Source organism: Phoca vitulina, unplaced genomic scaffold, assembly GCF_004348235.1.
Source record: "Phoca vitulina isolate PV1807 unplaced genomic scaffold, GSC_HSeal_1.0 scaffold8, whole genome shotgun sequence".
Classification (NCBI taxonomy): domain Eukaryota; kingdom Metazoa; phylum Chordata; class Mammalia; order Carnivora; family Phocidae; genus Phoca; species Phoca vitulina.
In genome coordinates this window covers 48,590,749-48,614,666 of record NW_022589711.1, presented here as the reverse complement: position 1 = coordinate 48,614,666, position 23,918 = coordinate 48,590,749, and the positions used below count along the sequence as shown (strand labels likewise).

Here is a 23,918-nt window from a genome sequence, read left to right as displayed (position 1 = left end):
CCCAGGCAAATACAGACATTCCAATCAGGGATGACAGTCCAAGGGCTGAGAGATTACCTCCCAGAAGCCAAGGACAAAGGATTTCTCTTGGGGCAAAGTTAAATTCTTTACCAAGCAGCCACCTTTCATAAAAGAAAAAATAAGAAAATAAACATGTATCTGCCCTTTTGTGACCCCCTCAAAAGACAAAATAAAAATATAAATATGAGGAGGATAAACCAGAAACTAATGAGAATAGTAACCTATAGGGCATGGTAGATGTGAATGGGATGAAAAAAAAAGGAAAATGATAGAGGGATGAGAGAAGAGTGGCACCTCTCTAAATATGCCTGTTTGAAAAGTTCTGACTTTTGCAACCATGTTAATGCTTCATATACTTAAAAAATATACCAATAAAATTAAAATCAACCAGAATGCAAGAGGAATCCAAAATGAAATACAAATAACAAATGAACCTAACTGTATGACAAATAGATAACCTAACTACACTGAAAAAAAGTAGAGGAGGGAAAAATTAGCCAAATTTTAGAAAACATTTTGACTGTACAGGACTAGAATCAAAAGGACTGTATACAAATACTGTCCTTTACAGGTGCCTCAGTCGGTTAAGCATCTGCCTTCAGCTAGGGTCATGATCTCAGAACCCTGGGATCGAGCACCAAGTCAGGTTCCCTGTTCAGCGGGGAGCCTGCTTCTCTCTCTCCCACTCACTCTGCTTGTGCTCTGTCAAATAAATAAATAAATAAAATCTTTTTTAAAAAAACAAAAAATAAATAAATAAATAAAAGAACAACTAGAACATAAAGAGAACTAGCCCTACAACACTGTTAAAAGGTAAGGGAGTTGCTGGGACTTTCTCAGAGCTGAAGGGACTAGCACGTGCCAGTTTACAATCCCCCCTCCACCTTGATGGCATGGATGGGGTCACGGTCTGGGTGTTCTAACTGGCTTACTGCCTCAGTGAGCCCCGGGCTTCTGGCCTTCACCAGCCCCAGCCATCCCACCAGAGTACCCTCTGTGCAAACAGTTCCAGAACACCCCAGCTTACACCCACTTCAGCTTTAGCCATTCTACCAGAGCACCCTCTGTGCAGAAAGCACAGGAACGGCACCAGCCATGCCCACTTCAGTTTTAGCTGCCCTGCCTGGGTACTCCATGCACAAACAACCCCAGGACTCCCCTGGTCTATACCCACATCAGCTTCAGCTGTCCTGCCAGAGGCCCCTCTGTGCAAAAAGCCTCAGGACCACCCCAGGCAAGCCCACTTCAGCTCTGGCCATGCCACCAGGGCAGCCCCAGTGCAGAATGCACCACAAGCCCTGGGCCACACCAACCACAGCTCCAGACAGTCAGCAAGTCACCAGGCACATACAGTCTACACACGGAACACCATATTCAAGACTATTCCTTCAAGTTTACAAGTAGCTGTTCTGCCCAATTCGTAGAAGCAAACACAGGAAGTCAAGCAAAATGAGATGGGGGAATATGCTCCAAGCAAAAGAACAAGACAAAAGCTCAAAAAAAGAACTAAATGAAACAGAGATAAGCAAATGTCTGATAAGAGTTGAAAGTAATTCTCTTAAAGATGTTCAATGGACTGGAGAGAAGAGTGAAAGAACTCAGTGAAAACTTCCAACAAGGATACAGAAAATGTAAACAAGAACCGATCAAAGTTGAATACAGTAAAACTAAAATGAAAAATACATTAGAGGGAATCAACAGTAAATCAATGGATGAGAAGAAACGATCAGCATCTGGAAGACAAGGTAATAGAAAGCACCCAAGCTGAAAAGTAAAAAGAAAAAAAAAATTTTAATGAGGTACATTAAGCAATCTCTTGGACAATATCAAGCAAACAAACACTCACATCATAGGGGTCCCGGAAGGAAAAGAGAGAGAGAGAAGGGGGCAGAAAACTTATTTGAAGAAATAATACGTTAAAACTTTCCTAACTAGGGGAAGGAAACAGACATCCAGGTTCAGTAAAGATAGAGAGTTCCAAACAAGAGGAACCCAAAGAGGTCCAAAACATAACACATAATAACTAAAATGTCAGAATTTAAAGATAAAGAGAGAATTTTAAAAGAGGCAAGAGAAAAGCAAAAAGTTACATACAAAGGAAACCCCATGAGGTTATCGGCTGATTTTTCAACAGAAACTTTGTAGGCCAGGAGTGCCTGGGTGGCTCAAGTCGGTTAAGCACCTGCCTTTGGCTGAGGTCATGATCCCAGGGTCCTGGGATCAAGCCCCACATCAGGCTCCCTGCTAAGCAGGGAGCCTGCTTCTCCCTCTCCCTCTACCTGCTGCTCCCCCTGCTTGTGCACTCTCTGTCAAATAAATAAATAAAATCTTAAAAAAAAAAAAAGAAAGAAAAAGAAATTTTGCAGGCCAGCATGTGGAAAGGAAAAAACCTATATCCAAGAATATTCTACCTGACAAGATGATCATTCAGAATTGAGAGAGAAAATTTCCGAAACAAACGTTAAAGGAGTTCATTACCACTAAACTGGCCTTACAAGAAATGTTAAAGGGACTTCATTAAGTGGAAAAGGCAATAATTAGATGTAAGAAAATAATGAATTAAAAGATGTAAAATATGTAAAATATGAAAACATGTACATAAAATGTGGAGGGAGAATAAAACAAGTTCTTTTAGAATGTGTCTGAACTTAAACGACCAACTTAATATATGTTCACTGCTATATACTTAGGCTATACTTATATATGAATCTCATGGTAATCACATACCCAAAATCTATAACAGATACACAAAAAAAAATAAAAAGAAAGTCAAATAAAACACTACAGAAGTCACCAACCACAAAGCGAGCAAGAGAAGAAACAGAACTACAAAAATAATCAGAGAACAATTTAAAAAATGGCAATACATACTTACCAATAATTATTTTAAATGTAAATGGTCTAAATGCTCCAAACAAGACACAAAATGGCAGAATCAAAAAAACAAGACCCATCTATATGCTGCCTACAAGGGACTCACTTCAGACCTAAACACACATACAGGGGTGCCCGGGTGCCTCGGTCGGTTAGGTGTCCAACTCTTGGTTTCAGCTCAGGTCATGAGCCCACGTAGGGCTCTGCGCTCAGCAAGGAATCCGCTTGAGATTCTTTCCTCCTCCCTCCATCCACTCCTCCCCCACTCACTCTCTCAAATAAATATCTTTCCCCCCCGCAAAAAAAAGACATATACAGGGGCACCTAGGTGGCTCAGTTGGTTAGGGAACAACTCTTGGTTTCAGCTCAGGTCATGATTTTAGGGTTATGATATCAAGCCCCACATCCGGCTCTGTGATAGGAACAGAGTCTGCTTGAGATTCTCTCTCTCCCCCTCTCCCTCTGCCCCTCCCCCTGCTCATGCTCTCTCTCAAATAAATAAAAATCTTAAAGTTAAAATTAAAAAAGACATATACAAACTGAAAGTGAAGGGATGGAAAAAGATATTCAATGCAAATGGAAATGGGAGAGGAAAAAAAAGCCAGGGTGGCAACAACACTTATATCAGACAAAACAGATATTAAAACAAAGACCAGGGCGCCTGGGTGGCTCAGTTGGTTACGCGACTGCCTTCGGCTCAGGTCATGATCCTGGAGTCCCTGGATCGAGTCCCGCATCGGGCTCCCTGCTCAGCAGGGAGTCTGCTTCTCCCTCTGACCCTCCCGACCCTCCCCCCTCTCATGTGCTCTCTCTCTCTCATTCTCTCTCTCTCAAATAAATAAATAAAATCTTTAAAAAAAAAAAAAAGACCATAATAAGAGACAAAGAAGGAAAAGAAGAAAAAAGAAGAGAGAAAAAAAGGGCATTACATAATGATAACATCAATCCCAACAAGAGGATATAACAATTGTAAATGTCTATGCGTCCAATACTGGAGCACTAAATACATAAAGCAAATGTAACAGACATAAAGGAAGAAACGGACAGTAATATAATAATAGTAAGAGACTTTAACACCCCTACTTATATCAATGGGTAGATCATCCAGGCAGAAAATCAATAAGGAAACAATGTCTTTGAATGACACATTAAACCACAGGGACATAACTGATATATACTGAACATTCCACCCAAAAACAAGAGAATACACATTTTTTCAAGTGCACATGGAATATTCTCCAGGACAGATTACATGTGATGCCACAAAACAAGTCTCAATAAATTTAAGAAGACTAAAATCCTATCATGCGTCTTTTCCAACCAGAATGGACAGGATGAAACTAGAACTCAATCACAAAAAAAAATGGAAAAGGGGTACCTGGTTGGCTCAGTCAGAAGAGAATGTGGCTCTTGATCTTGGGGTTGAGTCCAAGCCCCATGCTGGGTGTAGAGATTACTTTTAAAATAAATAAATAAATAAATAACTATAAAAAAGGAAAAACACAAACATGTGAAGCTTAAACAACATGCTACTAAACACCCAATGGATAAACAAAGAAATCAAAGATGGGGCTCCTAGGTGGCTCAGTTCGTTAAGTATCTGTCTTCGGCTCAGGTCATGATCCCAGGATTCTGGGATCAAGCTCCACATCGGGCTCCCTGCTCAGCGGGGAGTCTGTTTCTCCCTCCTCCTCTGCCTGCTCATCCTCGCACTCATGCTGTCTCTCTCATGCTCACTCTCAAATAAAATCTTAAAAAAGAAAAAGAAAACTACAGGCCAATATCCCTGATGAACATAGTTGCAAAAATCCTCAACAAAATATTAGCAAACTGAGTTCAAGAATATGCTAAAAAGAACCCAATGAGCCACCCAGGCTTGCAAGTGTCTTCCTTTTGCTCAGGTCATGATCCCAGGGTCCTGGGATTGAGTCCCGCATCGGGCTCCCTGCTCAGTGGGGAGCCTGCTTCTCCCTCTGCCTGCCGCTCCCCCTGCTTGTGTGCTCTCTCTCTCTGACAAATAAATAAAATCTTACAAAAAAAAAAAAAAAAAGAATATGATAAAAACAGGACACCCAGGCGGCTCAGGTCATGATCCCAGGGTCTTGGAATTGAGTCCAGCATTGGGCTCCTTGCTCAGCAGAGAGTCTGCTTCTCCCTCTGCCTGTTGCTCCCCTTGCTTGTGCTCTGACAAATAAATAAAATCTAAAAAAAAAAAAAAATACAATAAAAGGGGGGCGCCTGGGTGGCTCAGTCGATTAAGTGAATATCCTGAGCTGAAATCAGGTCCTGATCTCATGGGTCATGATATTGAGTCCCGCAACGGGATCCGTGCTCAGAAGTCTGCTTGGATATTTTCTCCCTCTGCCCTTACGTAACCAACTTGTACATGCGCTCTCTTGCTCTTTCTCTCTCAAATAAATAATTTAAAAAAAAAAAGAATACAGGGGTGCCTGGGTGGCTCAGTCAGTTAAGAGTCTGCCTTCGGCCCAGGTCATGATCTCAGGGTCCTGGGATCAAGTCCCACATGCTGCTCCCTGCTTCTCCCTCTCCCTCTACCCCTACCCCCTGCTCGTGCTCTCTCTCATGCACTCTCTCTCTCAAATAAATAAAATCTTAAAAAAAAAAAAAAAAAAATATGATAAAAGGTTCATTCAGCATGATCAAATGGAATGGATTCTGGGAAGGCAAGGATGGCTCCAATATTTGCAAATCAATCAACATGATATATACCTCATTAGCAAAATGAAGGACAAAAATATGATCATCTCAATAAAGAAAAAGTATTTAACAAAATTTAACACCTTTTCATGATAAAAACTCTCAACAAAGTGGGTTTAGAGAACATACCAGAACATAATAACAGCCATACACAAAAAACCCACAGCTAACATCAACTCAATGGTGAAAAACTGAGAGCTTTTCCTCTAAGATCAGGAACAAGACAAGAATGTCCAGTCTCACCACTTTTATTCAACACAGTACTGTTAATTCCTAGTCACAATTACACAAGAAATAAATGACATCCATATTTGTAAGGAAGAAGTTAACTGTCACTATTTGCAGATGACATACTATACATAGAAAAACCTAAAGACTCCACCAAAAAGCTTTTAGAATAAATGAATTCAGTAACTTTGCAGGATACAAAATTAACACACAGAAATCAATTGCATTTCTGTTCACTAACAACAGTAGCAGAAAGAGAAATTAAAACAATTACAAGTGCATGAAAAAGAATACCTAAAAATAAACTTAACCAAGAAAGTGAAAGACCTTACTGTGAAAATTGTAAAACACTGATGAAAGAAATTAAAGATGACACAATGGAAAGATATGCCATGCTCATGCATTGAAAGATTATTAAAATGTCCATACTATCCAAAGCAATCTATAGATTCAATGCAATCCCTATCAAAATAACAATAGCATTTTTCACAGAACTATAACAAATACTAGTAAAATTTGCGTGGAACTACAAAAGACCCTGAATAGCCAGAGCAATTCTGATGAAGAAGAACCAAAGATAGAGGTATCACAATCCCAGAATCAAGAGCCCAGAAATAAACGCATGCTTATATGGCCAATTAACCTACAACAAAAGAGATCAGAACATACAATGGGGGAAAAAAAGTCTCTTCAATAAATAGTGCTGGGAAAACTAGAGAGCCACATGCAAAAGAATGAGACTGGACTACTTCCTTAAACCATACACAAAAATTAACTCAAAATGGATTAAAGACCTAAACGTGAGATCTGAAACCATAAAACTCCTAGAAGAAAATGTAGGCAGTAATTTCTTTGACATCAGCCGTAGCAACATTTTTCTAGATATGTCTCTTAAGGTAAGGGAAACAAAGGCAAAAATAAACTAGTGGAACTACACCAAAATAAAAGGCCTTTGCACAGCAAAGGAAACCATCAACAAAACATAAAGGCAACCTCCTGAATGGGAGAAGATATTTGCAAATAAAATATCTGAAAATGCCCAACATCATTAATCATCAGGGAGATACAAATCAAAACCACAATGACATTATCACCTTACACCTCTCAGAATGGCTAGGAAAAAACAAACAAACAATAACAAGTGTTGGTAAGGATGTGGAGAAAAAGGAAACATCATGTACTGTTGGTGGGAGTGTAAATTGGTACAGCCATTGTAGAAAACATATAAAAAAATCCCCCCCTAGGGGCACCTGGGTGGCTCAGTCATTAAGTGTCTGCCTTAGGCTCAGGTCACGATCCCAGGGTGAAGGGCAGTTGGAGACACAGGTGTCCAGTTAGGCAAAGAGTCACTCATGGGAATAAAAGGTACGGCATAGGGAACAGTTCATGATATTATAATAGCAATGTATGGTGACAGATGTTAGCTACACTGATGAGCACAGCATAACATATAAACTTGTTGAATCATTGTGTTGTACACCTGAAACTAATGTAACATTGTGTCAACTATACTTCAACAAAAAATTAATTTAAAAATATATATAGCGGGCTCCCCACTCAGCGGGGAATCTGCTTCTCCCTCTGCCCCTGCTCTCACTCTCTCTCACATAAATAAAATCTTTTAAAAAAATTATTTTAAAAATATAAAAAAATATATTTACATATAAACTTATTTACTCATTGTTTATAACTATGAATTAACTTATATAATTTATGTACTTATATATTACATAAATATATTTATGTAAATTTTTTTATTTGTATATAAAATCAAGAATAAGACGGGCAATGATCTTACTAGCAAGATTATAAACTAGAAGAGAAAGTATAAATACTTTCAAAGGTCTGAGGGAAAGTTACTTTCAACACAGAACTTGCAACTCAGCCAAATCATCAATCAAAACAGGATAGAAGTAAGGTTTTCAGAGACGTAAATTATCAAAATATAGAACTACCATGCATCTTTTTCTCAGGGAACCACAGGAGGAGGTACTCTGACAAAATGAGGGAGTAAATCAAGAAAGACCGGAGACCCAGGAAATGAGATCCAAAACAATATGCAGGGAAGAGAAATACTAAAGAAAAAGGCAAAGAAAGATCACAAAGTGACAACTGTGTCTCAGTCCTAGAGAGCCACCAATCCAGAAGAAAGAGGTCAAAAGGATTTGGAAGAGAGGTCTCCAAAAATGTGAAATGGACAGAATTACTAAAGTGTCTGAATACAAAGAGGAAATACAACTGGAAGAGAGCTTGAAGGTAAATTAGTAATAAGTACAGAGAACTAAAAAGACTACTAACTTCAGGGACAAGAAAAAGTTGTACAAGAAAGGAAAAACAGGGGCATCTGGGTGGCTCAAGTCAGTTAAGCGTCTGCCTTCGGCTCAGGTCATGATCCCAGCGTCCTGGGATCAAGCCCCCCATGGGGCTCCCTGCTCAGCGGGGAGTATGCTTCTCTCTACCCCTCTGCCACTCTCCCTGCTCATTCTCTCTCTCTCTCTAATAAGTAAAATCTTTAAAGAAAAAAGAAAAAAAAAAGGAAAAACAATCATTGTAAATCAGAGTAATACATAGCTTAGCTGTAACTACCATTTACCTAATCATAAGAAGGTAAAGACTGATCTAACCCAATGGTTCTCAACCAGATACCCCGTATCATACCTTAACCTAACATATGGAAATGTGTGGGAAATTCTTGGTTGTTAAAATGAATTCAGGTTGGCATTGATATTTAGTGCCCAGTGTAATGTTAAATATCATGTAATAGGATAAAGAATGGTCTCATCCAAAATGACAACACTGCCCCTACTGAGAAAAATTGCTTCTAGCCAAAATTACAGTATCACTATACAATGAGAATAGGTAGAAGGTAGATAAGATGTGTACATGTATATAGAAGTGAGGAGCACATGTCAAAGAGAGCTAAATCTTTATCTTCCATAGTCAATAGATAAAGCCTAAAACTAGGAAATCAAAAGTAACATTTAAAAAAGGGTAATTCAGGGGCGCCTAGGTGGCTCAGATGGTTAAGCAGCTGCCTTCGGCTAAGGTCGTGATCTCCAGGTCCTGGGATCAAGCCCCGCATCAGGCTCTCTGCTCAGTGGGGAGTCTGCATTTCCCTCTCCCTCTGCCTCTCCCCCTGCTTGTGTTCTGTGTCAAATGAATAAATAAAATCTTTAAAAAAAAAAAAATACAAAAATAAAAAAGGGTAATTTAGGGGTGCCTGGCTGGCTCAGTTGGAAGAGCATACAACTCTTGATCTCAGGGTTGTGAGCTCAAGCTCCACATTGGGTGCAGAGATTACTTAAAATCTTTAGGGGCCCTGGGTGGTGCAGTCAGTTAAGCGTCTGACTCTTGGTTTCAGCTCAGGTCATGACATCCAGGTATGAGACTGAGCCCTGCAACAGGCTCTGTGCTCAGCACGAAGTTGGCTTGAGATTCTCTGTCCCTCTCCCCCTCCTGGTTGTGTGCACTCTCTGAAATAAATAAATCTTTGAAAAATAAAAATTAGGGGCGCCTTGGTGGCTCAGTCGTTAAGCGTCTGCCTTTGGCTCAGGTCATGATCCCAGGGTCCTGGGATCCAGCCCCGCATCGGGCTCCCCACTCAGCAGGAAGCCTGCTTCTCCCTCTCCCACTCCCCCTGCTTGTGTTCCCTCACTCGCTGTCTCTGTCAAATAAATAAAATCTTTAAAAAAAAAACTTAAAAATAAAAAAAAGACTTTCAATCACAAAATTTTTTTGGTCTCACTTTCACCTTCACTTCCACGGTACATGACACCGCTGATCTAGAAACTTTTAAAAGGTTCTGAAACACAAACATAACTACTTGTTGGCTCTCTCCACTTGTTGGTTTAGGATTCAGCTTTCTCAAGTCTGCTAACCAGCTACCACTAATCTCTTCTGCTTTCCAGCTTCCAGAATGCTGTTATTCTCACAGCTCCCATTCTTTGTCATTTGGGGAAAAAACAAAAACAAAACAAAAAAACTTAACAACAATTCTACAGTTTTTTAAGTAAGTTCTATACCCAACATGAGGCTTGAACTCACCACCCCAAGATCAAGTCGCATGTTCTACTGACTATGCCAGCCAGGGACCCCTCACTTCTCTACAGTTTTAATGGAGTTTTCAGGCTGGTGTGGAATTAAATATGTACATTCAACCCAATTTCTTTACCATAATACACTGTTGAATGAAAAAAAAAGTTGCTAAACAATACGTATGAGCCCACTTTTGTTAAAAAGAAAAAAAAATGTGTGTATATTTTGAGTATTTATAGGGGAAAAAAACATCTAAAAGAATTTACACCAGAGGCTCAGCCACAGGGTGGCTCAGTCAGTTAAGCATCTGACTCCTGGTTTCGGCTTAGGTCATGATCTCAGGACCGTAAGATCGAGCCCTGTGAGTCTACTTGAGATTCTCTCTCTCCCTTTGTCCCTCCACCCCTGCAAATAAATAAATCTTAAAAAAAAAAAAGAATTTACACAAACTATTAACACTTTAGGCCCCAAATTCCTAAACTGTGTACCAAGGTACCCTGGGGTTAACCCTGCAGTAACTTCACAGGGATGTCATAAGGTATTCTAAATCAGAGGGAAAAAATGATATTCTTTATCTGTCATACCTGTGAAGCACTCCACAAACTAACAATTTAATATAGTTCAGTTTCAAATTATATCCTGGTATACTCCTTTTGATGATATATCTTTACAAAGCTGGTTTTTTGTTGGTTGCTGTGATGATTAAAAAAAAAATACTGTGCAAAAATCAATTTGGAACAGGAAATGTGGGTGGCAGTGTCTAATGGTTCCAAGGTTTGAGAAGTTCTGTAGTGCCCAACAAGTGCATTAAGTCATTGTGGTTATTTAAGAATGAAATAAAAAAACTATAGTCTTTCAATTTATGTGTATTTTTTTATTTTTTTATTATTTTTTTTAAAGATTTTTTTTATTTATTTGACAGAGAGAGACACAGCGAGAGAGGGAACACAAGCAGGGGGAGTGGGAGAGGGAGAAGCAGGCTTCCCGCTGAGCAGGGAGCCCGATGCGGGGCTCGATCCCAGGACCCTGGGATCATGACCTGAGCCAAAGGCAGACGCTTAACCGATTGAGCCACCCAGCCGCCCCTGTATTTTTTTTAAATAAATTAAAAAATTTAAAAATACAATTTATGTGTATTTTTTTAGGTTGCTAGAACATACTTATTAAGTTGTTTAGATCTGATTACCTAAAGCATTACTAATTATTTAATAAACTACTGGGCCTGAGGGCACTACGAAAAAGACATTAAGGAGGCAGTGAACAAAGAAAGTCTGGCAACCTCTGGTTTAGGGTACTGTATTTTACCTTACTTCTTTATCAATGGAAAAGGACATTTAATATAAACTTTTTTTTTAAGATTTTATTTATTTATTTATTTAGAGAGGAGAGACAGATAGCGAGAGAGAGCATGAGTGGGGAAGAGAGGGAGAAGCAGACTCCCACCAAGTAGGGAGCCTGACGCGGGATTCAATCCCAGGACCCCGAGATCATGAGCTGAGCCAAAGGCAGACCATTAACCGACTGAGCCACCCAGGCGTCCCTAAATAAAACTTCTTAATATGAAATTCAAATATACTCTCATTGTGTACTACCAACATGAAAGGAGATTTGGAATTTATTCTTCCCAACACTTAAAGGTAATATAATCACTGGAAAATCTTATTAATAAGATGTTTATTATATAAAATAAACATATTTTGTATATTCTATTGTATATCTGCATAATTTATATGGAACAAATGGAGAAAGATTGGAGCAAAGTTATACTGGCTATGCCTTTAGTTTTAGACATGTTAGATTTGAGGTGACCATAGGAAATCCAAGTGGACATACACTATTGGATATACAGGTAAGGAAGTCTAAAAAGAGGGTATCACAGGAATTCCACTTCAAGCCATCAGCTTATAGTAACTAAAGCTACAGAAATTGATAAGCTCACCTACGGAGAATCTGTAAGAGATAGAAGCAAACGCACCCTACGGAAGTATTCTAAGGAACTCTAGGATGTAACAGTGAGGTAAAGGAAGAAGACTACTTAAGCAAAGGAAAGTGAGAAGAAATGAACAGGGAAAGAGGCAGAAAATTAGGTTAGTGTGGTGTCAGGAAAGCTAGAGAAAGTTTCCAGGAGGGAAATGGTCAAAGGCTACTGAGAAGTCAATCAAGATAAGGATTGGGTGCCTGTCTGGCTCAGTCAGTAGAGAATGAGACTCTTGATATCAGGGTCATGAGTTCGAGTCCCATGTTGGGCATGGAGATCACTTCAAAAAAAAAAAAGGTAAGGATTAAAAAAGTCTCCATTTGTGTTGATGGGAATGCAAGCTGGTACAGCCACTCTGGAAAACAGTATGGAGGTTCCTCAAGATGTTAAAAATAGAACTACCCTATGACCCAGCAATTGCACTATTAGGTATTTACTCCAAAGATACAAATGTAGTGAAAAGAAGGAGCACCTGCACCCCAATGTTCATAGCAGCAATGTCCACAACAGCCAAACTGTGGAAGGAGCCGAGATGCCCTTCAACAGATGAATGGATAAAGAAGATGTGGTACATATATACAATGGAATATTATTCAGCCATCAGAAAGGATGAATACCCACTATTTGCATCAACATGGATGGAACTGGAGGAGATTATGCTAACTGAAAAAAGTCAAGCAGACAAAGAAAATTATCATATGGTTTCACTCATATGTGGAATATAAGCAATAGCACAGAGGACCATAGGGGAAGGGAGGGAAATCCAAAGGGGGAGAAATCAGAGAGGGAGACGAACCATGAGAGACTATGGACCCCGGGAAATAAACCGAGGGTTTCAGAGAGGAGGGGAGTGGAGGAATGGGGTAATAGAGTGATGGGTATTAAGGAGGGCACGTGTTGTGATGAGCACTGGGTGTTATACGCAACTAAAGAATCACTGAACACTACATCAAAAACTAATGATGTATTATACATTCAGTGGCTAACTGAATTAAAAAAAAAAAAAAAGAAAAATTAATCTCAAATATACTGCCATCATAATCCCAATAAAAACTTTCTGAAAATGAAAAAAATAATAAAATTAAAAAGTCTCCATTTGATTTTCATGACATTTGTAAGAGAAATTTTAGTAGAATGAAGAGGACAAAACCAAGATGGAGTAGACGACAATATATAAAATTGCTCAAGAAGCCCAAGTAAATAGGAGAGAAACAGGCAGAGTTTTTTTAAATGGAGACAGTTGTACATATTTAAATGCTGATGGCGTACTTTACTTATGGAAAAAGATGGCAGACTGAACACGTTTTACTCTTACTCCCTCCTAAATCCCATTAAGATAAAAATAAAACATTATTTTAACTTCATTTTTTAAGATATAATGTATATACAATGAAATGTACAGGTCAAAGGGTTTGGGTTGTTGTTTTGTTTTAAGTATCCATACACAAAATGGAAGAGAGGACAACAACAAAACCTTCTGGAGGTTGGAATGCAGATTGACTTAAAGACTGAAGAAAGTTAATAAAAAAAAAAAAAAGAGAGAGAGAGACTGAAGAAAGTTAATGTCAAGCTTGCAATGAGGAAAGCAATCCAATTTATACAACAGTGCCCCAAAACAGGTCAGGTATTGGCAGCAGCAGGTTCTATAAAAGAGATATGAACATGGTGCTTAAAACAAGATTGGTCAAATCATTTACCCTCCTACTCTCCACAAAAACCAGCCAACTACCCCTATCCCACCCTTGCAGAAACATGGATCATTATTTTCTATACTAGAACAGTGCTGTCCAATAAAACTTCTGCAGTGATAGAAATAGTTTATATCTGCCCTGTCCGATATGGTAGCCTCTGGACACATACAGTTATTGACCCCTTGAAATGTGTCTAATGCAAAGGAGGAACTTATTCTTTAATTTTAATTATTAAATTTAAGTTGCTACATGTGGCTACCATGTGGCTACTGGCTACCATATTGGACACTGCAGCTCAAGAGGGTAAAACAATGGATTCCTGGACTGGAAAACAGCTGGTCCAGTTGAGAATGAGGGTCTCATACTGAAAAGAGTTGAGTTAAATGAACATTAAGTGGAGTTTACACTCTAAGGGCTAAGACCTCTATCCCAGACTGCCGGAAGCCAGCTTATAAGCTCCAAGCAGAAGATCTGAAGATTCTTTTTTGAGGAATCTAACTCAAGAGGAAAGCCAAAGATATTGCTACTGAACGTTCTCCAATAACAGAGTCCATCAGTACACCCTAAAATCCACAAATCCCAAGAATGCACTCAGAGCACATGTAATTAAAATTAAAAGCAACCTCCACAGGGGGTCTCTCTACATTTCTGCCCCAGTGTTCTTGGCACTGCTGTTGTGTTCATATTCACCAAATACCAACATTTGTTCAAATATAAAACACACACACAAGGAAAACAAAAATGAGCTTCCAGGGGTGCGTGGGTGGCCCAGTCGGTCAAGCATCTGCCTTTGGCTCAGGTCATGATCCCGGGGTCCTGGGATGGAGCCCCGCATCGGGCTCCCTGCTCATCAGGGAGTCTGCTTCTCCCTCTGCCTCTCCCCCCTGGCTTGTGCTTTCTCTCTCACTCACTCTCTAATAAATAAATAAAAACCTTAAAAAAAAAATGAGCTTTCAACTTTTATGAGGTACTCACTGACTCTAAGAGAGCCCTAAGCCTGAACAATCCTTAAGGGACCCAATATTTGGGTAAAAGATTGCAGTGCAGCCACTATCCATGTTAACTCAAGCACCACTATGAAAAAGTTCTTTTTAGCAAAAGTAATAAGACAGTCATAGCTGTTGTATAGCAAATAAATAGGGGTGGGGTTACCCATCCCAGAAGTATGAGAGAATGAATGGCTTGTAGTAGGAAACAAGATATTTTTTTTTCACTAAAGATTTATTTATTCTAGAGAAACAGCACGAGCAGAAAGAGCAGAAGGAGAGCAAGAGAGAATTTCAAGCAGACTCCACGCTGAGGGTGGATCAGAGGACCCTGAGATCAGGACCTGAGCCAAAACCAAGAGTCAGGTGCGCTCGACTGACTGAGCCACCCAGGCAGCCCCCAGCGGGGATCTTAACACTTTTCATGTGCGTGTTTAGCTTAAGCTCTAGTTTTTGCCCCTCTTACAAATAAACTCAGGATAACTCCGTCCCAGTCACACCCAAGGTTGGCTTCACCCTCTGCCAGTCACCTGAGGCCAATGCCACCTTGGGCTTGGGCTAGAGGAAACAAGATTAAAAACAATAAAAACAAAAAAAATAATGCCCATTGGCATCAGGGAACATGAATGAACCATACAAAAGACCAAGACTGAGAACTGGAGACTTATACATTTATAGCCCCTACTGGTAATATTTTCATCACATTCAGCCACTGGATATAAAGTAGATTAAGTATCCAGTTTTGGTCTCAAGTCCTCACAGACATAGAAGACTGCCTCAAGGACCAGCAAATGACTTTCACTAGGTGTTCAAGTTATTACCCTCACCCTGCCTCTATGTTAAATCTGTAATATCAGTTTAGATTAAAATTGGGACCCTGGATCCATATTTACCCTTTTTAAGTACCTCTACTTGAAAAGTTTGCTCTGTCAGAATCTGAAACACAGCAATTTTTAAAACCTCAGAATTAGGGTATTTGAGACACAAAAATAAATTTAGAGACTCAGTGACCTGGCTTTTCATCTCAGACACATATCATATGTTTCTCTAGACTCAAATTCATGGACTATGTATTTGTTAACATGGTTTGTTTGTTTGCTTTAATTATTTATTTAAGTAATCTCTGCACCCAATGTGGGGCTCAAACTCATGACCCCAAGATCAAGAGTCACATGCTCTACCGACTAAGCCAGCTGGGCACCCTTTAACATGTTTTTTTTTTTTTTTTTAAGATTTTATTTATTCATTTGACAGAGAGAGACACAGTGAGAGAGGGAACACTAGCAGGGGGAGTGGGGGAGGGAGAAGCAGGCTTCCGCTGAGCAGGGAGCCCGATGCGGGGCTCCATCCCAGGACCCTGGGACCATGACCCGAGGTGAAGGCAGACGCCTAACGACTGAGCCACCCAGGCGCCCCTAACATGGTTTCTTTAATCAGCAAGTTTAGAATGCCCTTTGTCATCTAGTTGTAGGAAGGTAACACACTATAAACAGGGTCACTTTTAGAAAATAATTCAGCATCGTCCTCTGGAGGATTTGTAAAGTAGGGTCCATTGTCTACTAATAACACAGAATAGAAATACTAAAGCACTGAGGAGGTTATTGAAGAATAATTTGAGAATAAGTGTATCTCCCTAAAGAGAATGTTCAACTCTGCCTGATGGCCTATTACCTTGGTAATTCTGAAAATATTACATATATATATGAGGTTTTTCCACTGTAAGAAAAGTACATATGAAGCACTATTACCACCTAATCAGTTGATCCTTTCCAGGAATCTACCATATTCTTTAAATCAGTGGCACATTACAACTAAACCAAGAAGAGAACGGGACTAAAAATTCAAGGACAAGCTTAAATACTGAAAGCCTCTAGTTAAATTAGGTGTTTATAGGCAATTAGAGACCTTTAGAGCCCAGTTCTCAAACTGTATTCCACTGGAAGCTGACTAATGATACAAAGTGGTCGTGCATACCAGGATGGAGGAAGGGGTTTAAAAAAAAAAAAAAAAAAAGCAATCTGTATATAGTGCACTGGGTTTATAAGCCAAAACAAAAGCAAAATTGTCTTAAATTGGAATTTTTCTATGGTTTATGAAAGCTTGGCATAAAAGCCTACTAAAATACTGATGTACAAAGTGATATAATCTTTATATACTTAGGCCAAAAAACAAACCTAAGCAATATTCAGTAAGAAACTTTATTGTAAAATCTAATACTTTCATCAAAGAGCTTTAGGAAGTTTTAATGCATAGGAAACTACAAAAACAAAATTATACAGAGCTACTGATTTACAGGACTTATCTTCTGGGCTTAACGTGGTACAAAACCTGAAAGAGTACTACTGATTCAAGTAAAGTTATTTGTTAAGGGCATTACACTTCATCTCGGAGCTTGTTCATAAACTAATATGTGAAACCTGCTCTACATCTGGATTTTCAAAACATGAGTATCACCTGAGAAGCTATTTAAAAACCACAAATACCCAGGTCACACATGAGATCTCCTGAGATAGTGCCCAGGCACCTAGAGTTTTGTATTAATGCCCCAAATGATTCCAATGCCTACCCACGTTTTGGAACCACTGGATTAGATGACCCTCAAGGTCCCTATTGTGTCCATGAGTTAAAATTCCCAATTGACAATTCTGTATCAAAGGAACTGGAGATTGCACTTGGCTACATTATGCATGGCAGCCATCATCATCATGTTCCACTGAGGAAAGGAAAGCATCCTTAATTTGTCTGACCAAGCAATTTTAAGAACAGGTGCTACTCACTCAAATCACTTGACTGCATATCCACTCCCTCCTCCCCAAACACTCCTCTAACTTAGGGTCTATTAAACTTCAGAGTGGTGTTGTTTTACTTTCTCCAATACAGAGAAAGGCAGCTCCTCAAATAATAATATCCAGCCACTCAAAGGGTCAAGTTCTTGTATTTATTCTTTGCACATTTTCAATTAACATGAAGTGTTAATTGAACTCTGTTAGAAGCACAGTGCAGGAGTCCTCAGAAATATGTGCAAAGAATTCCTTCTAGAGCGGGCCAAGGTGTAAATAAAGCCCCTCCAGCTTTTCTTCCTAGAAAGGGTCCACTGGGCAAAACTATCTTGAGGAAGAAGCAAAACTGATTTCGCTTATTCCTCATATACCAATAATGTTTTATCAATAAACATGAGCCATCTGGGCGGCTAGGAGAGTCTGACCTCTTCCTAATGCTGCCCAACCCAAAGCAGAGCCTGCAGTTAGGTTCTATCCACACACCCTCCTCCATACCAAGCTTAGTTATTCCGCGTAAAATACATAATTAGGAACCTACCATTAACTGTCCAAGATATTCTTAAATCCAAAACATTTAATGACTGATGTTCTGCTTTTTTCACTTCACTTCACTTCATTCTCCCAATTTATATAGGCGTAAGAAAGCGCCCCTATACGTGTGGTTAAAAATGTCGAAGTATCTAGCACGAGATTAAAAGCACTACCAAATGGCAGGCTAAGATTTTTAACTCAGCTCTTCCGACTCTTACACAAAACCCTCATTTCCCACATCCTCTCCGCGTCCCTCCTCCCCCAACAGAGTGGCCCAGTGCAACAGGGGTTGATATTGCCTAGTAGAGACAGAAAAACAGAAAGCATGATAGAAAAGAAGCTTCCCACCACCCTAGTGTTTAACTGTGCCATACCCATTCACTACAACAAGGTCCCAGGAGTGCGTGGCGAAGGAACCAAAGGCAGGAAGGAAGCCGAACGGTCCGAACAAATATAAACCCTTGGCTTCCAAAACGCCAGTAGCGGCAGGACCTCTAACAGCAGCTCTTCCTTTCAAACCTTTCCCCGGCCTCAGGAGGAGCGGCCGGGGGCGCTAGCTTTGCTTCTGCGTCGTACAGTTCAGACTAGGGAGAAAAAGGGGAGCACAGCGGTGCCTCGGGACGAGCTCCCTGCCCGCCCCCAGAAAAGCACAGCAGCGCCCAGGGAGAAATTTGCTGCCTCCGGTTCGAGCGTGGGGGGAGGGCAGCGCTTGAGGCCTCCAGGCCGGGGTGCTGAGCTGGCGCGCACTGGCGCGGGAATGGCCAGCCAGCCCGGTCCGTCACTCATTCCGATTTGACACCGGGGCTCCTGCTTACCTACGTCCCTCGCTGCCGGCACCTGCCGCACCGCCGGTCGAGATACTGCGGCAGCTCAGCCTGCGGCCCCGCCTTCACCAGTTCTAGGGAAGCCCCGTCAGTGAGGAGGTGCCCGGCCTGCACGCAGCCGCCACAGCCACCAAGCTTCCTTTGGAGCCGCCGCCGCGACGCCGGCGCTCACTTATAGCGTCACCTCCTCCCGTGCCCTTCCGCCTTAGCCCCGCCCGGGCAGCGTGCGGGGAGCGGAAAAGCGAGTGCAGCCCGGCGCTGGGGCGTGGCTCCGCCTTCCCTCCGCTTCCGGCGGGCGGCTTCCCCACCTCCCGGCTTCTCCGTCCGGCGCGCCCGGCTCGCTCGACTGGTCTCTCACCCGCGTGTCCGTGCTAGCTTGGGAGATGGGTGGAAACGGAGATCTAGAAATTGCAGAGTCTCGACAGGGCGGACTTGAGACTTCTATTCAGCCGCCTCTCAACTTTTTAACCCCAAAAGGGCTGAGGCCGACCACAGCTGCTATATGGCCGCTCACTCCGCTGATCCCTTTTCCCTTTTGCCAAAAGCGAAAGGGCACCCTCCTGGACTGGATGCGCTTTGAGGCCTGGCCCAGGCTTTTCTTTCCGGTTTTCCTGGAGGGCAGAGCCGGGTCTTATTCTCGTTGTAGTCCCAGCACCAAACAGTGACAAGTGCTTACTTAGTAGGTCTGTGCGGTAGAACTGTTAATTTCTTTCTCATGAGAGAGGAAAGTGGCTTCAGCCTGATATGTTGAAGCACTATTCACTCAACACACGTTTTTTGAGCGTAGACATGAAGTACTCTTTCTCTTGTAAGCCCTCAGTCTACTTGTGGGGAGTCATAAATAGATAATTAGAATACAATGTCTTGACAGAAAATAGATTTATAGTGGAAGATGAATTCAATTTTGGGCATTCGATTTGGAATAGAAGGGAGATGAGTACAACTGAGTATCAAGGGTGGGGTGCTTCGGAGCGTTGCGCCCCAGGTAGGAAACCCTCAGCCATTGTCTCTTCAACTATAGTTTTTCCTTCATTCTCTATCTCCTTTCCTCTGGGATTCCAGCTACATATGTTAAGATTCTTTGATCTTACTCATCATGTGTTTTAATACTTTGTACCATTTTTTTTTAATTGATGCTTCAGTTTGAATGTTTTCTATTGTCCCATCTTTGAGTTTCCTAATTCTTCTGTGATCCTCAGTCATCTGTCAAATCTATACACTGAGTTCTTAATTTTTAATACTGTATTTTCAGGTTTTTGATTTTTTAATAAATTTTAAATTCCAGTTATTTGTTGAAAGTCTCCATTTGTTCACTTTGTTAATCATTTCTTCTGTTTTATCATAGTTTTGGGGGGGTTTTGTTTGTTTGTTTTCCCCTCAGTCCTTGTTTGCTAACCTCAACATTTTGGTCATCTGTTGGTCTGGTTCAGTGGTTCATTATTCTCTCTTGCTTATCTGTCACATTTTCCTGCCACTTCACATGTTTGGTAGTGTTTTCTTATGTGCCAGACAGTGTGTTTAAAAGAATTATAGAGCCACCACGTTATCATGTACCAGCGAGGATTCCCCCCTTCCCTCCGTTAGGTTGATAGAGGGGCTGGTCATCACACTCTAATCAGGGATTGAGATGAGTCTTGGCAAGGTTGCCCTCTTAGACTCATCCTACCTCTAGTTCTTGCCTCAGGGGCAGCCCAAGCTTTTGATAGAAAATCTGTCTCCTCAGCCCTGAAAGACTACAGTGTTTCCAGTTCATTCCTCTAAGGCTTTGAGCTTAGCTCTTCAGCTTCCAACCAATTCTGCTTCAAAATATGAGAAATGTCGGAGCACCTGGGTGCCTTGATTGCAGCTCAGGTCATGATCTCGGGGTCGTGGGATCGAGCTCCCTGCTGGGCGTGGAGACTGCTTAAGATTCTCTTGGGGCGCCTGGGTGGCTCAGTTGGTTAAATGTCTACCTTCAGCTCAAGTCATGATCTCAGGGTCCTGGGATCGAGCCCCACATCGGGCTCTCTTCTCAGTGGGGAGCCTGCTTCTCCCTCTCCCTCTGCCTGCCGCTCCGCCTACTTGTGCGCTTATTCTAAAAAAAAAAAAAAAATTAAAAGTTTTTAAAAAGATGAGAAATGTCTTGAGGGAGAGATTAGCCATGTAATTGAGGAGACCATGTCCCTCTAACAGGGTATGGTTTCCTAAGCACCATGATTTTTTAAAAGTTTTGACTCAGGGACAGCTGGGTGGCTCAGTCGGTGAGCATCCAACTCTTGGTTACAGCTCAGGTCATGATCTCAGGGTCGTGGGATCCCGCCCTCTGTCAGGCTCCATGCTCAGCATGGGGTCTGCTTGGGATTCTCTCCCTCTCCCCTCTACCCCTCTCCACACTTATGCGCCAGTGCTCTCTCTCTCTAAAAAGTAAATTAATTAATTAATTAAAATAAAAATCTTTAAAGTTTTGGCTCAGTTCCACAGAGTTCCAAGCAGGTCTCAATCTCAGAAAATGCCCCACGTGGAAAACCAGTCATGCACTGGCGCTCTTCTGCTTTCCAGTCACTCCTGGTAGCCTGCTGAAAGTTCCTCTGGGTTTTCTTTGCCCCCATAGATTCCCTCTGCCTAGGTTAAGACTGATCCTCAGCCTGTACCTTAAATCAACAAATGTTTCCAGGAAAAACAAAAAACAAACCAGCTAGTGATTATCAATTCACCTTAGAAGGGCTTTCCCCTCCCTGGAATTTTTGTTTACCTAAAATTAAGTAACAAGTCCTTACTTCACAGCTCTCTGATATATTTTAAACTATGATATTTTTAACTTATTATGCATTTTTTTAGGTTGTTGAAGCAGGAACATTGTCCTCCTACTACATCCTATTCAGAAGGAAAAGTCACTTGTAAAACTCCATTATATCGTGTGGATTAAATGATACTTTCTGTTTATAACCATAATTCTCACATCTCTTTAGACTTAGACATTTATTTAAATTCATTCCTCACTACAAAATCTTTTCTCCATAGTTTCTCCATCTATGAATTGTTGACTTAAATTTGTCCTCTAGGAGATTTTTTTAGGAGTTTTTATTTTTTTATTTAAATTCAATTTAGTTAACATATACGGTATTTTAATTTCAGGGGTAGAATTTAGTGATTCATCAGTTGCATATAACACCCAGTGCTCATTACATCAAGTGCCCTCCCTAATGCCCATCACCCAATTATCCCTTCCCCCCACCCACTTCCCCTCCAGCAACCTTAAGTTTGTTCCCTGTAGTTAAGAGTCTCTTACGGTTTGCCTTCCTCTCTGTTTTCATCTTATTTTTCCTTCCCTTCCCTTATGTTCATCTGTTTTGTTTCATAAATTCCACATATGAGTGAAATCATGTGTTGTTAGTCTTTATCTGACAGATTTTTTTTTTTTAATAAATAACCACAATTTAGGCGTCTGCCTTCGGCTCAGGTCATGATCTCAGGGTCATGGGATCAAGCCTTGCCTTAGGATCCCTGCTCAGCAGGGAGTCTGCCCCTCCTTCTCCCTCTCCCGCTCCCCGCTGCTCATGCCCTCTCTCTCTCTAATAAATAAAGAAAATCTTAAAAAAAATAAAGTGCTGTTGTTTTATCTCTTACATGTGCATCTATGATTGAATTGGAATTGATATTTGCATACAGTGTAAGGGTGTCCATCTTCATTCTTTTGCATGTGGATATTCAGTTGTTCCAGCGCCATGTGTTGACAAGAGTGTTCTTTCCCTTATTCAATTGTCTTGGCTCCCTTGTCAAAAATCAACTGGCCACAAATGTGAGGATTGGTTTTTGGCCTCTAAATTTTATCCCATTGATCTTATGTCTATTTTTATGCCATTACCACACTTTATTGATTACTGTTCCTTTTGTATATTGTTCTTGCATCCTGAAACTTTGCTGAACTCATTTATTCTAATATTTTTCTATTTGTGTGAATTCCTCACGATTTTCTTCTTATAAGATCATGTCATCTGAGAATGGACATGGTTTTACTTCTATCCATAGATGCATTTTATTTCTTTTTCTTTCATAATAACCCTGGCTAGAACATCTAGTACAAAGTTGAATAGAAGTGGCAAGAATGAACATTGGCTTGTTCCTGATCTTAAAGGGAAAATATTCAGTCTTTCACCATTAAGTATAATGTAAGTTGTGGGTTTTGTAAATGGTTTTATCAGGCTGAGGAAGTTCCTTTTTCTGTTCCTAGTTTTTTTAGTGTTTTTGGCATGAAGGGGGATGTTGAATTTTGTCAAAGGTTTTTTTCTGCATCTCTTGCAATGATTATGTGGTTTTGTTACATTGTTCTATTAATATTTATGCATTTGATTGATTTTTATGTTAGACCAACCTGATGTTTTTCTAGGAATTTGCCCATTTCATCTAGGTTATTTAATTTGTTGGCATACAGTTGTTCATGGTATTCCCTTATAATTTGTATTTCTGTATGGACAGTAGTATGTCCCTTCTTTAATTTCTGATTCTACTAGTTTTAATCTTTCTTTTTTTTTCCTTGGTCATTCTACAAAGAGATTTGTCAATTTTGTTAATCTTTTCAAGGAACCAACTTTTAGTTTTGTTGATTTTCTCTATTGTTCTATTCTCTAGTTCATTTATTTCTGTTCTCATTTTTATTGTTTATTTTCTGCTTGCTTAGGGTTTAGTTGGCTCTTCTTTTTCTACTTTCTTAAGATGGAAGTTTAGGTTATTGATTTGAGATCTTTTAAAACAAAATATGGGTGTTGGGTGGCTCAGTCGGTTAAGTGTCAGACTCAGGATTTCGGCTCAGGTCATGACCTCAGGGTCATGAGATCAAGCCCTGCGACAGGCTCAGTGTGGAGCCTTCTTAAGATTCTCTCTCTCCCTTTCCCTCTGCCCCTCCCCCCACTCTCTCACAGGTGCGTGTGCGCTCTCTAAAAAAATTTGAAATAAATAAATAAATATAAAATATAGCCATTGGGGCATTTCACTGGCTCAGTTGGAAGAGCATGTAACTCTTAATCTTAGGGTTGTAAAATCGAGCCCCACACTGGGGATAGTGATTATTAAAAAAAATAATAATAAATGAACTTAAAAAAATATATATGTATATATAGGGGCACTGGGTGGCTCAGTCAGCTGTGTCTGCCTTCAGCTCAGGTCATGATCCCAGAGACCCAGGATCAAGCCCCTCTTCAGGCTTCCTGCTTGGCGGGGAGTCTGCTTTTCCCTCTCCGTCTGCTCCTCTCCCTGCTCATGCTCTCTCTCTCAGT

The 23,918-nt window shown here is 40.6% G+C and overlaps 1 protein-coding gene across 4 annotated transcripts in view; it reads right to left on the bottom strand.

The window, feature by feature from the left end:
- The window catches only part of SENP5 (SUMO specific peptidase 5), a 52,230-nt gene extending 33,378 nt beyond the window's left edge, over positions 1-18,852 (bottom strand). For all 4 annotated transcript variants that reach the window (XM_032406821.1, XM_032406822.1, XM_032406824.1 and 1 more), the window contains exon 1: positions 18,658-18,852. The gene's annotated coding sequence lies outside the window, so the exon portion shown is untranslated. The remainder of the gene's footprint in view (positions 1-18,657) is intronic.
- Positions 18,853-23,918: the final 5,066 nt, after the last annotated feature.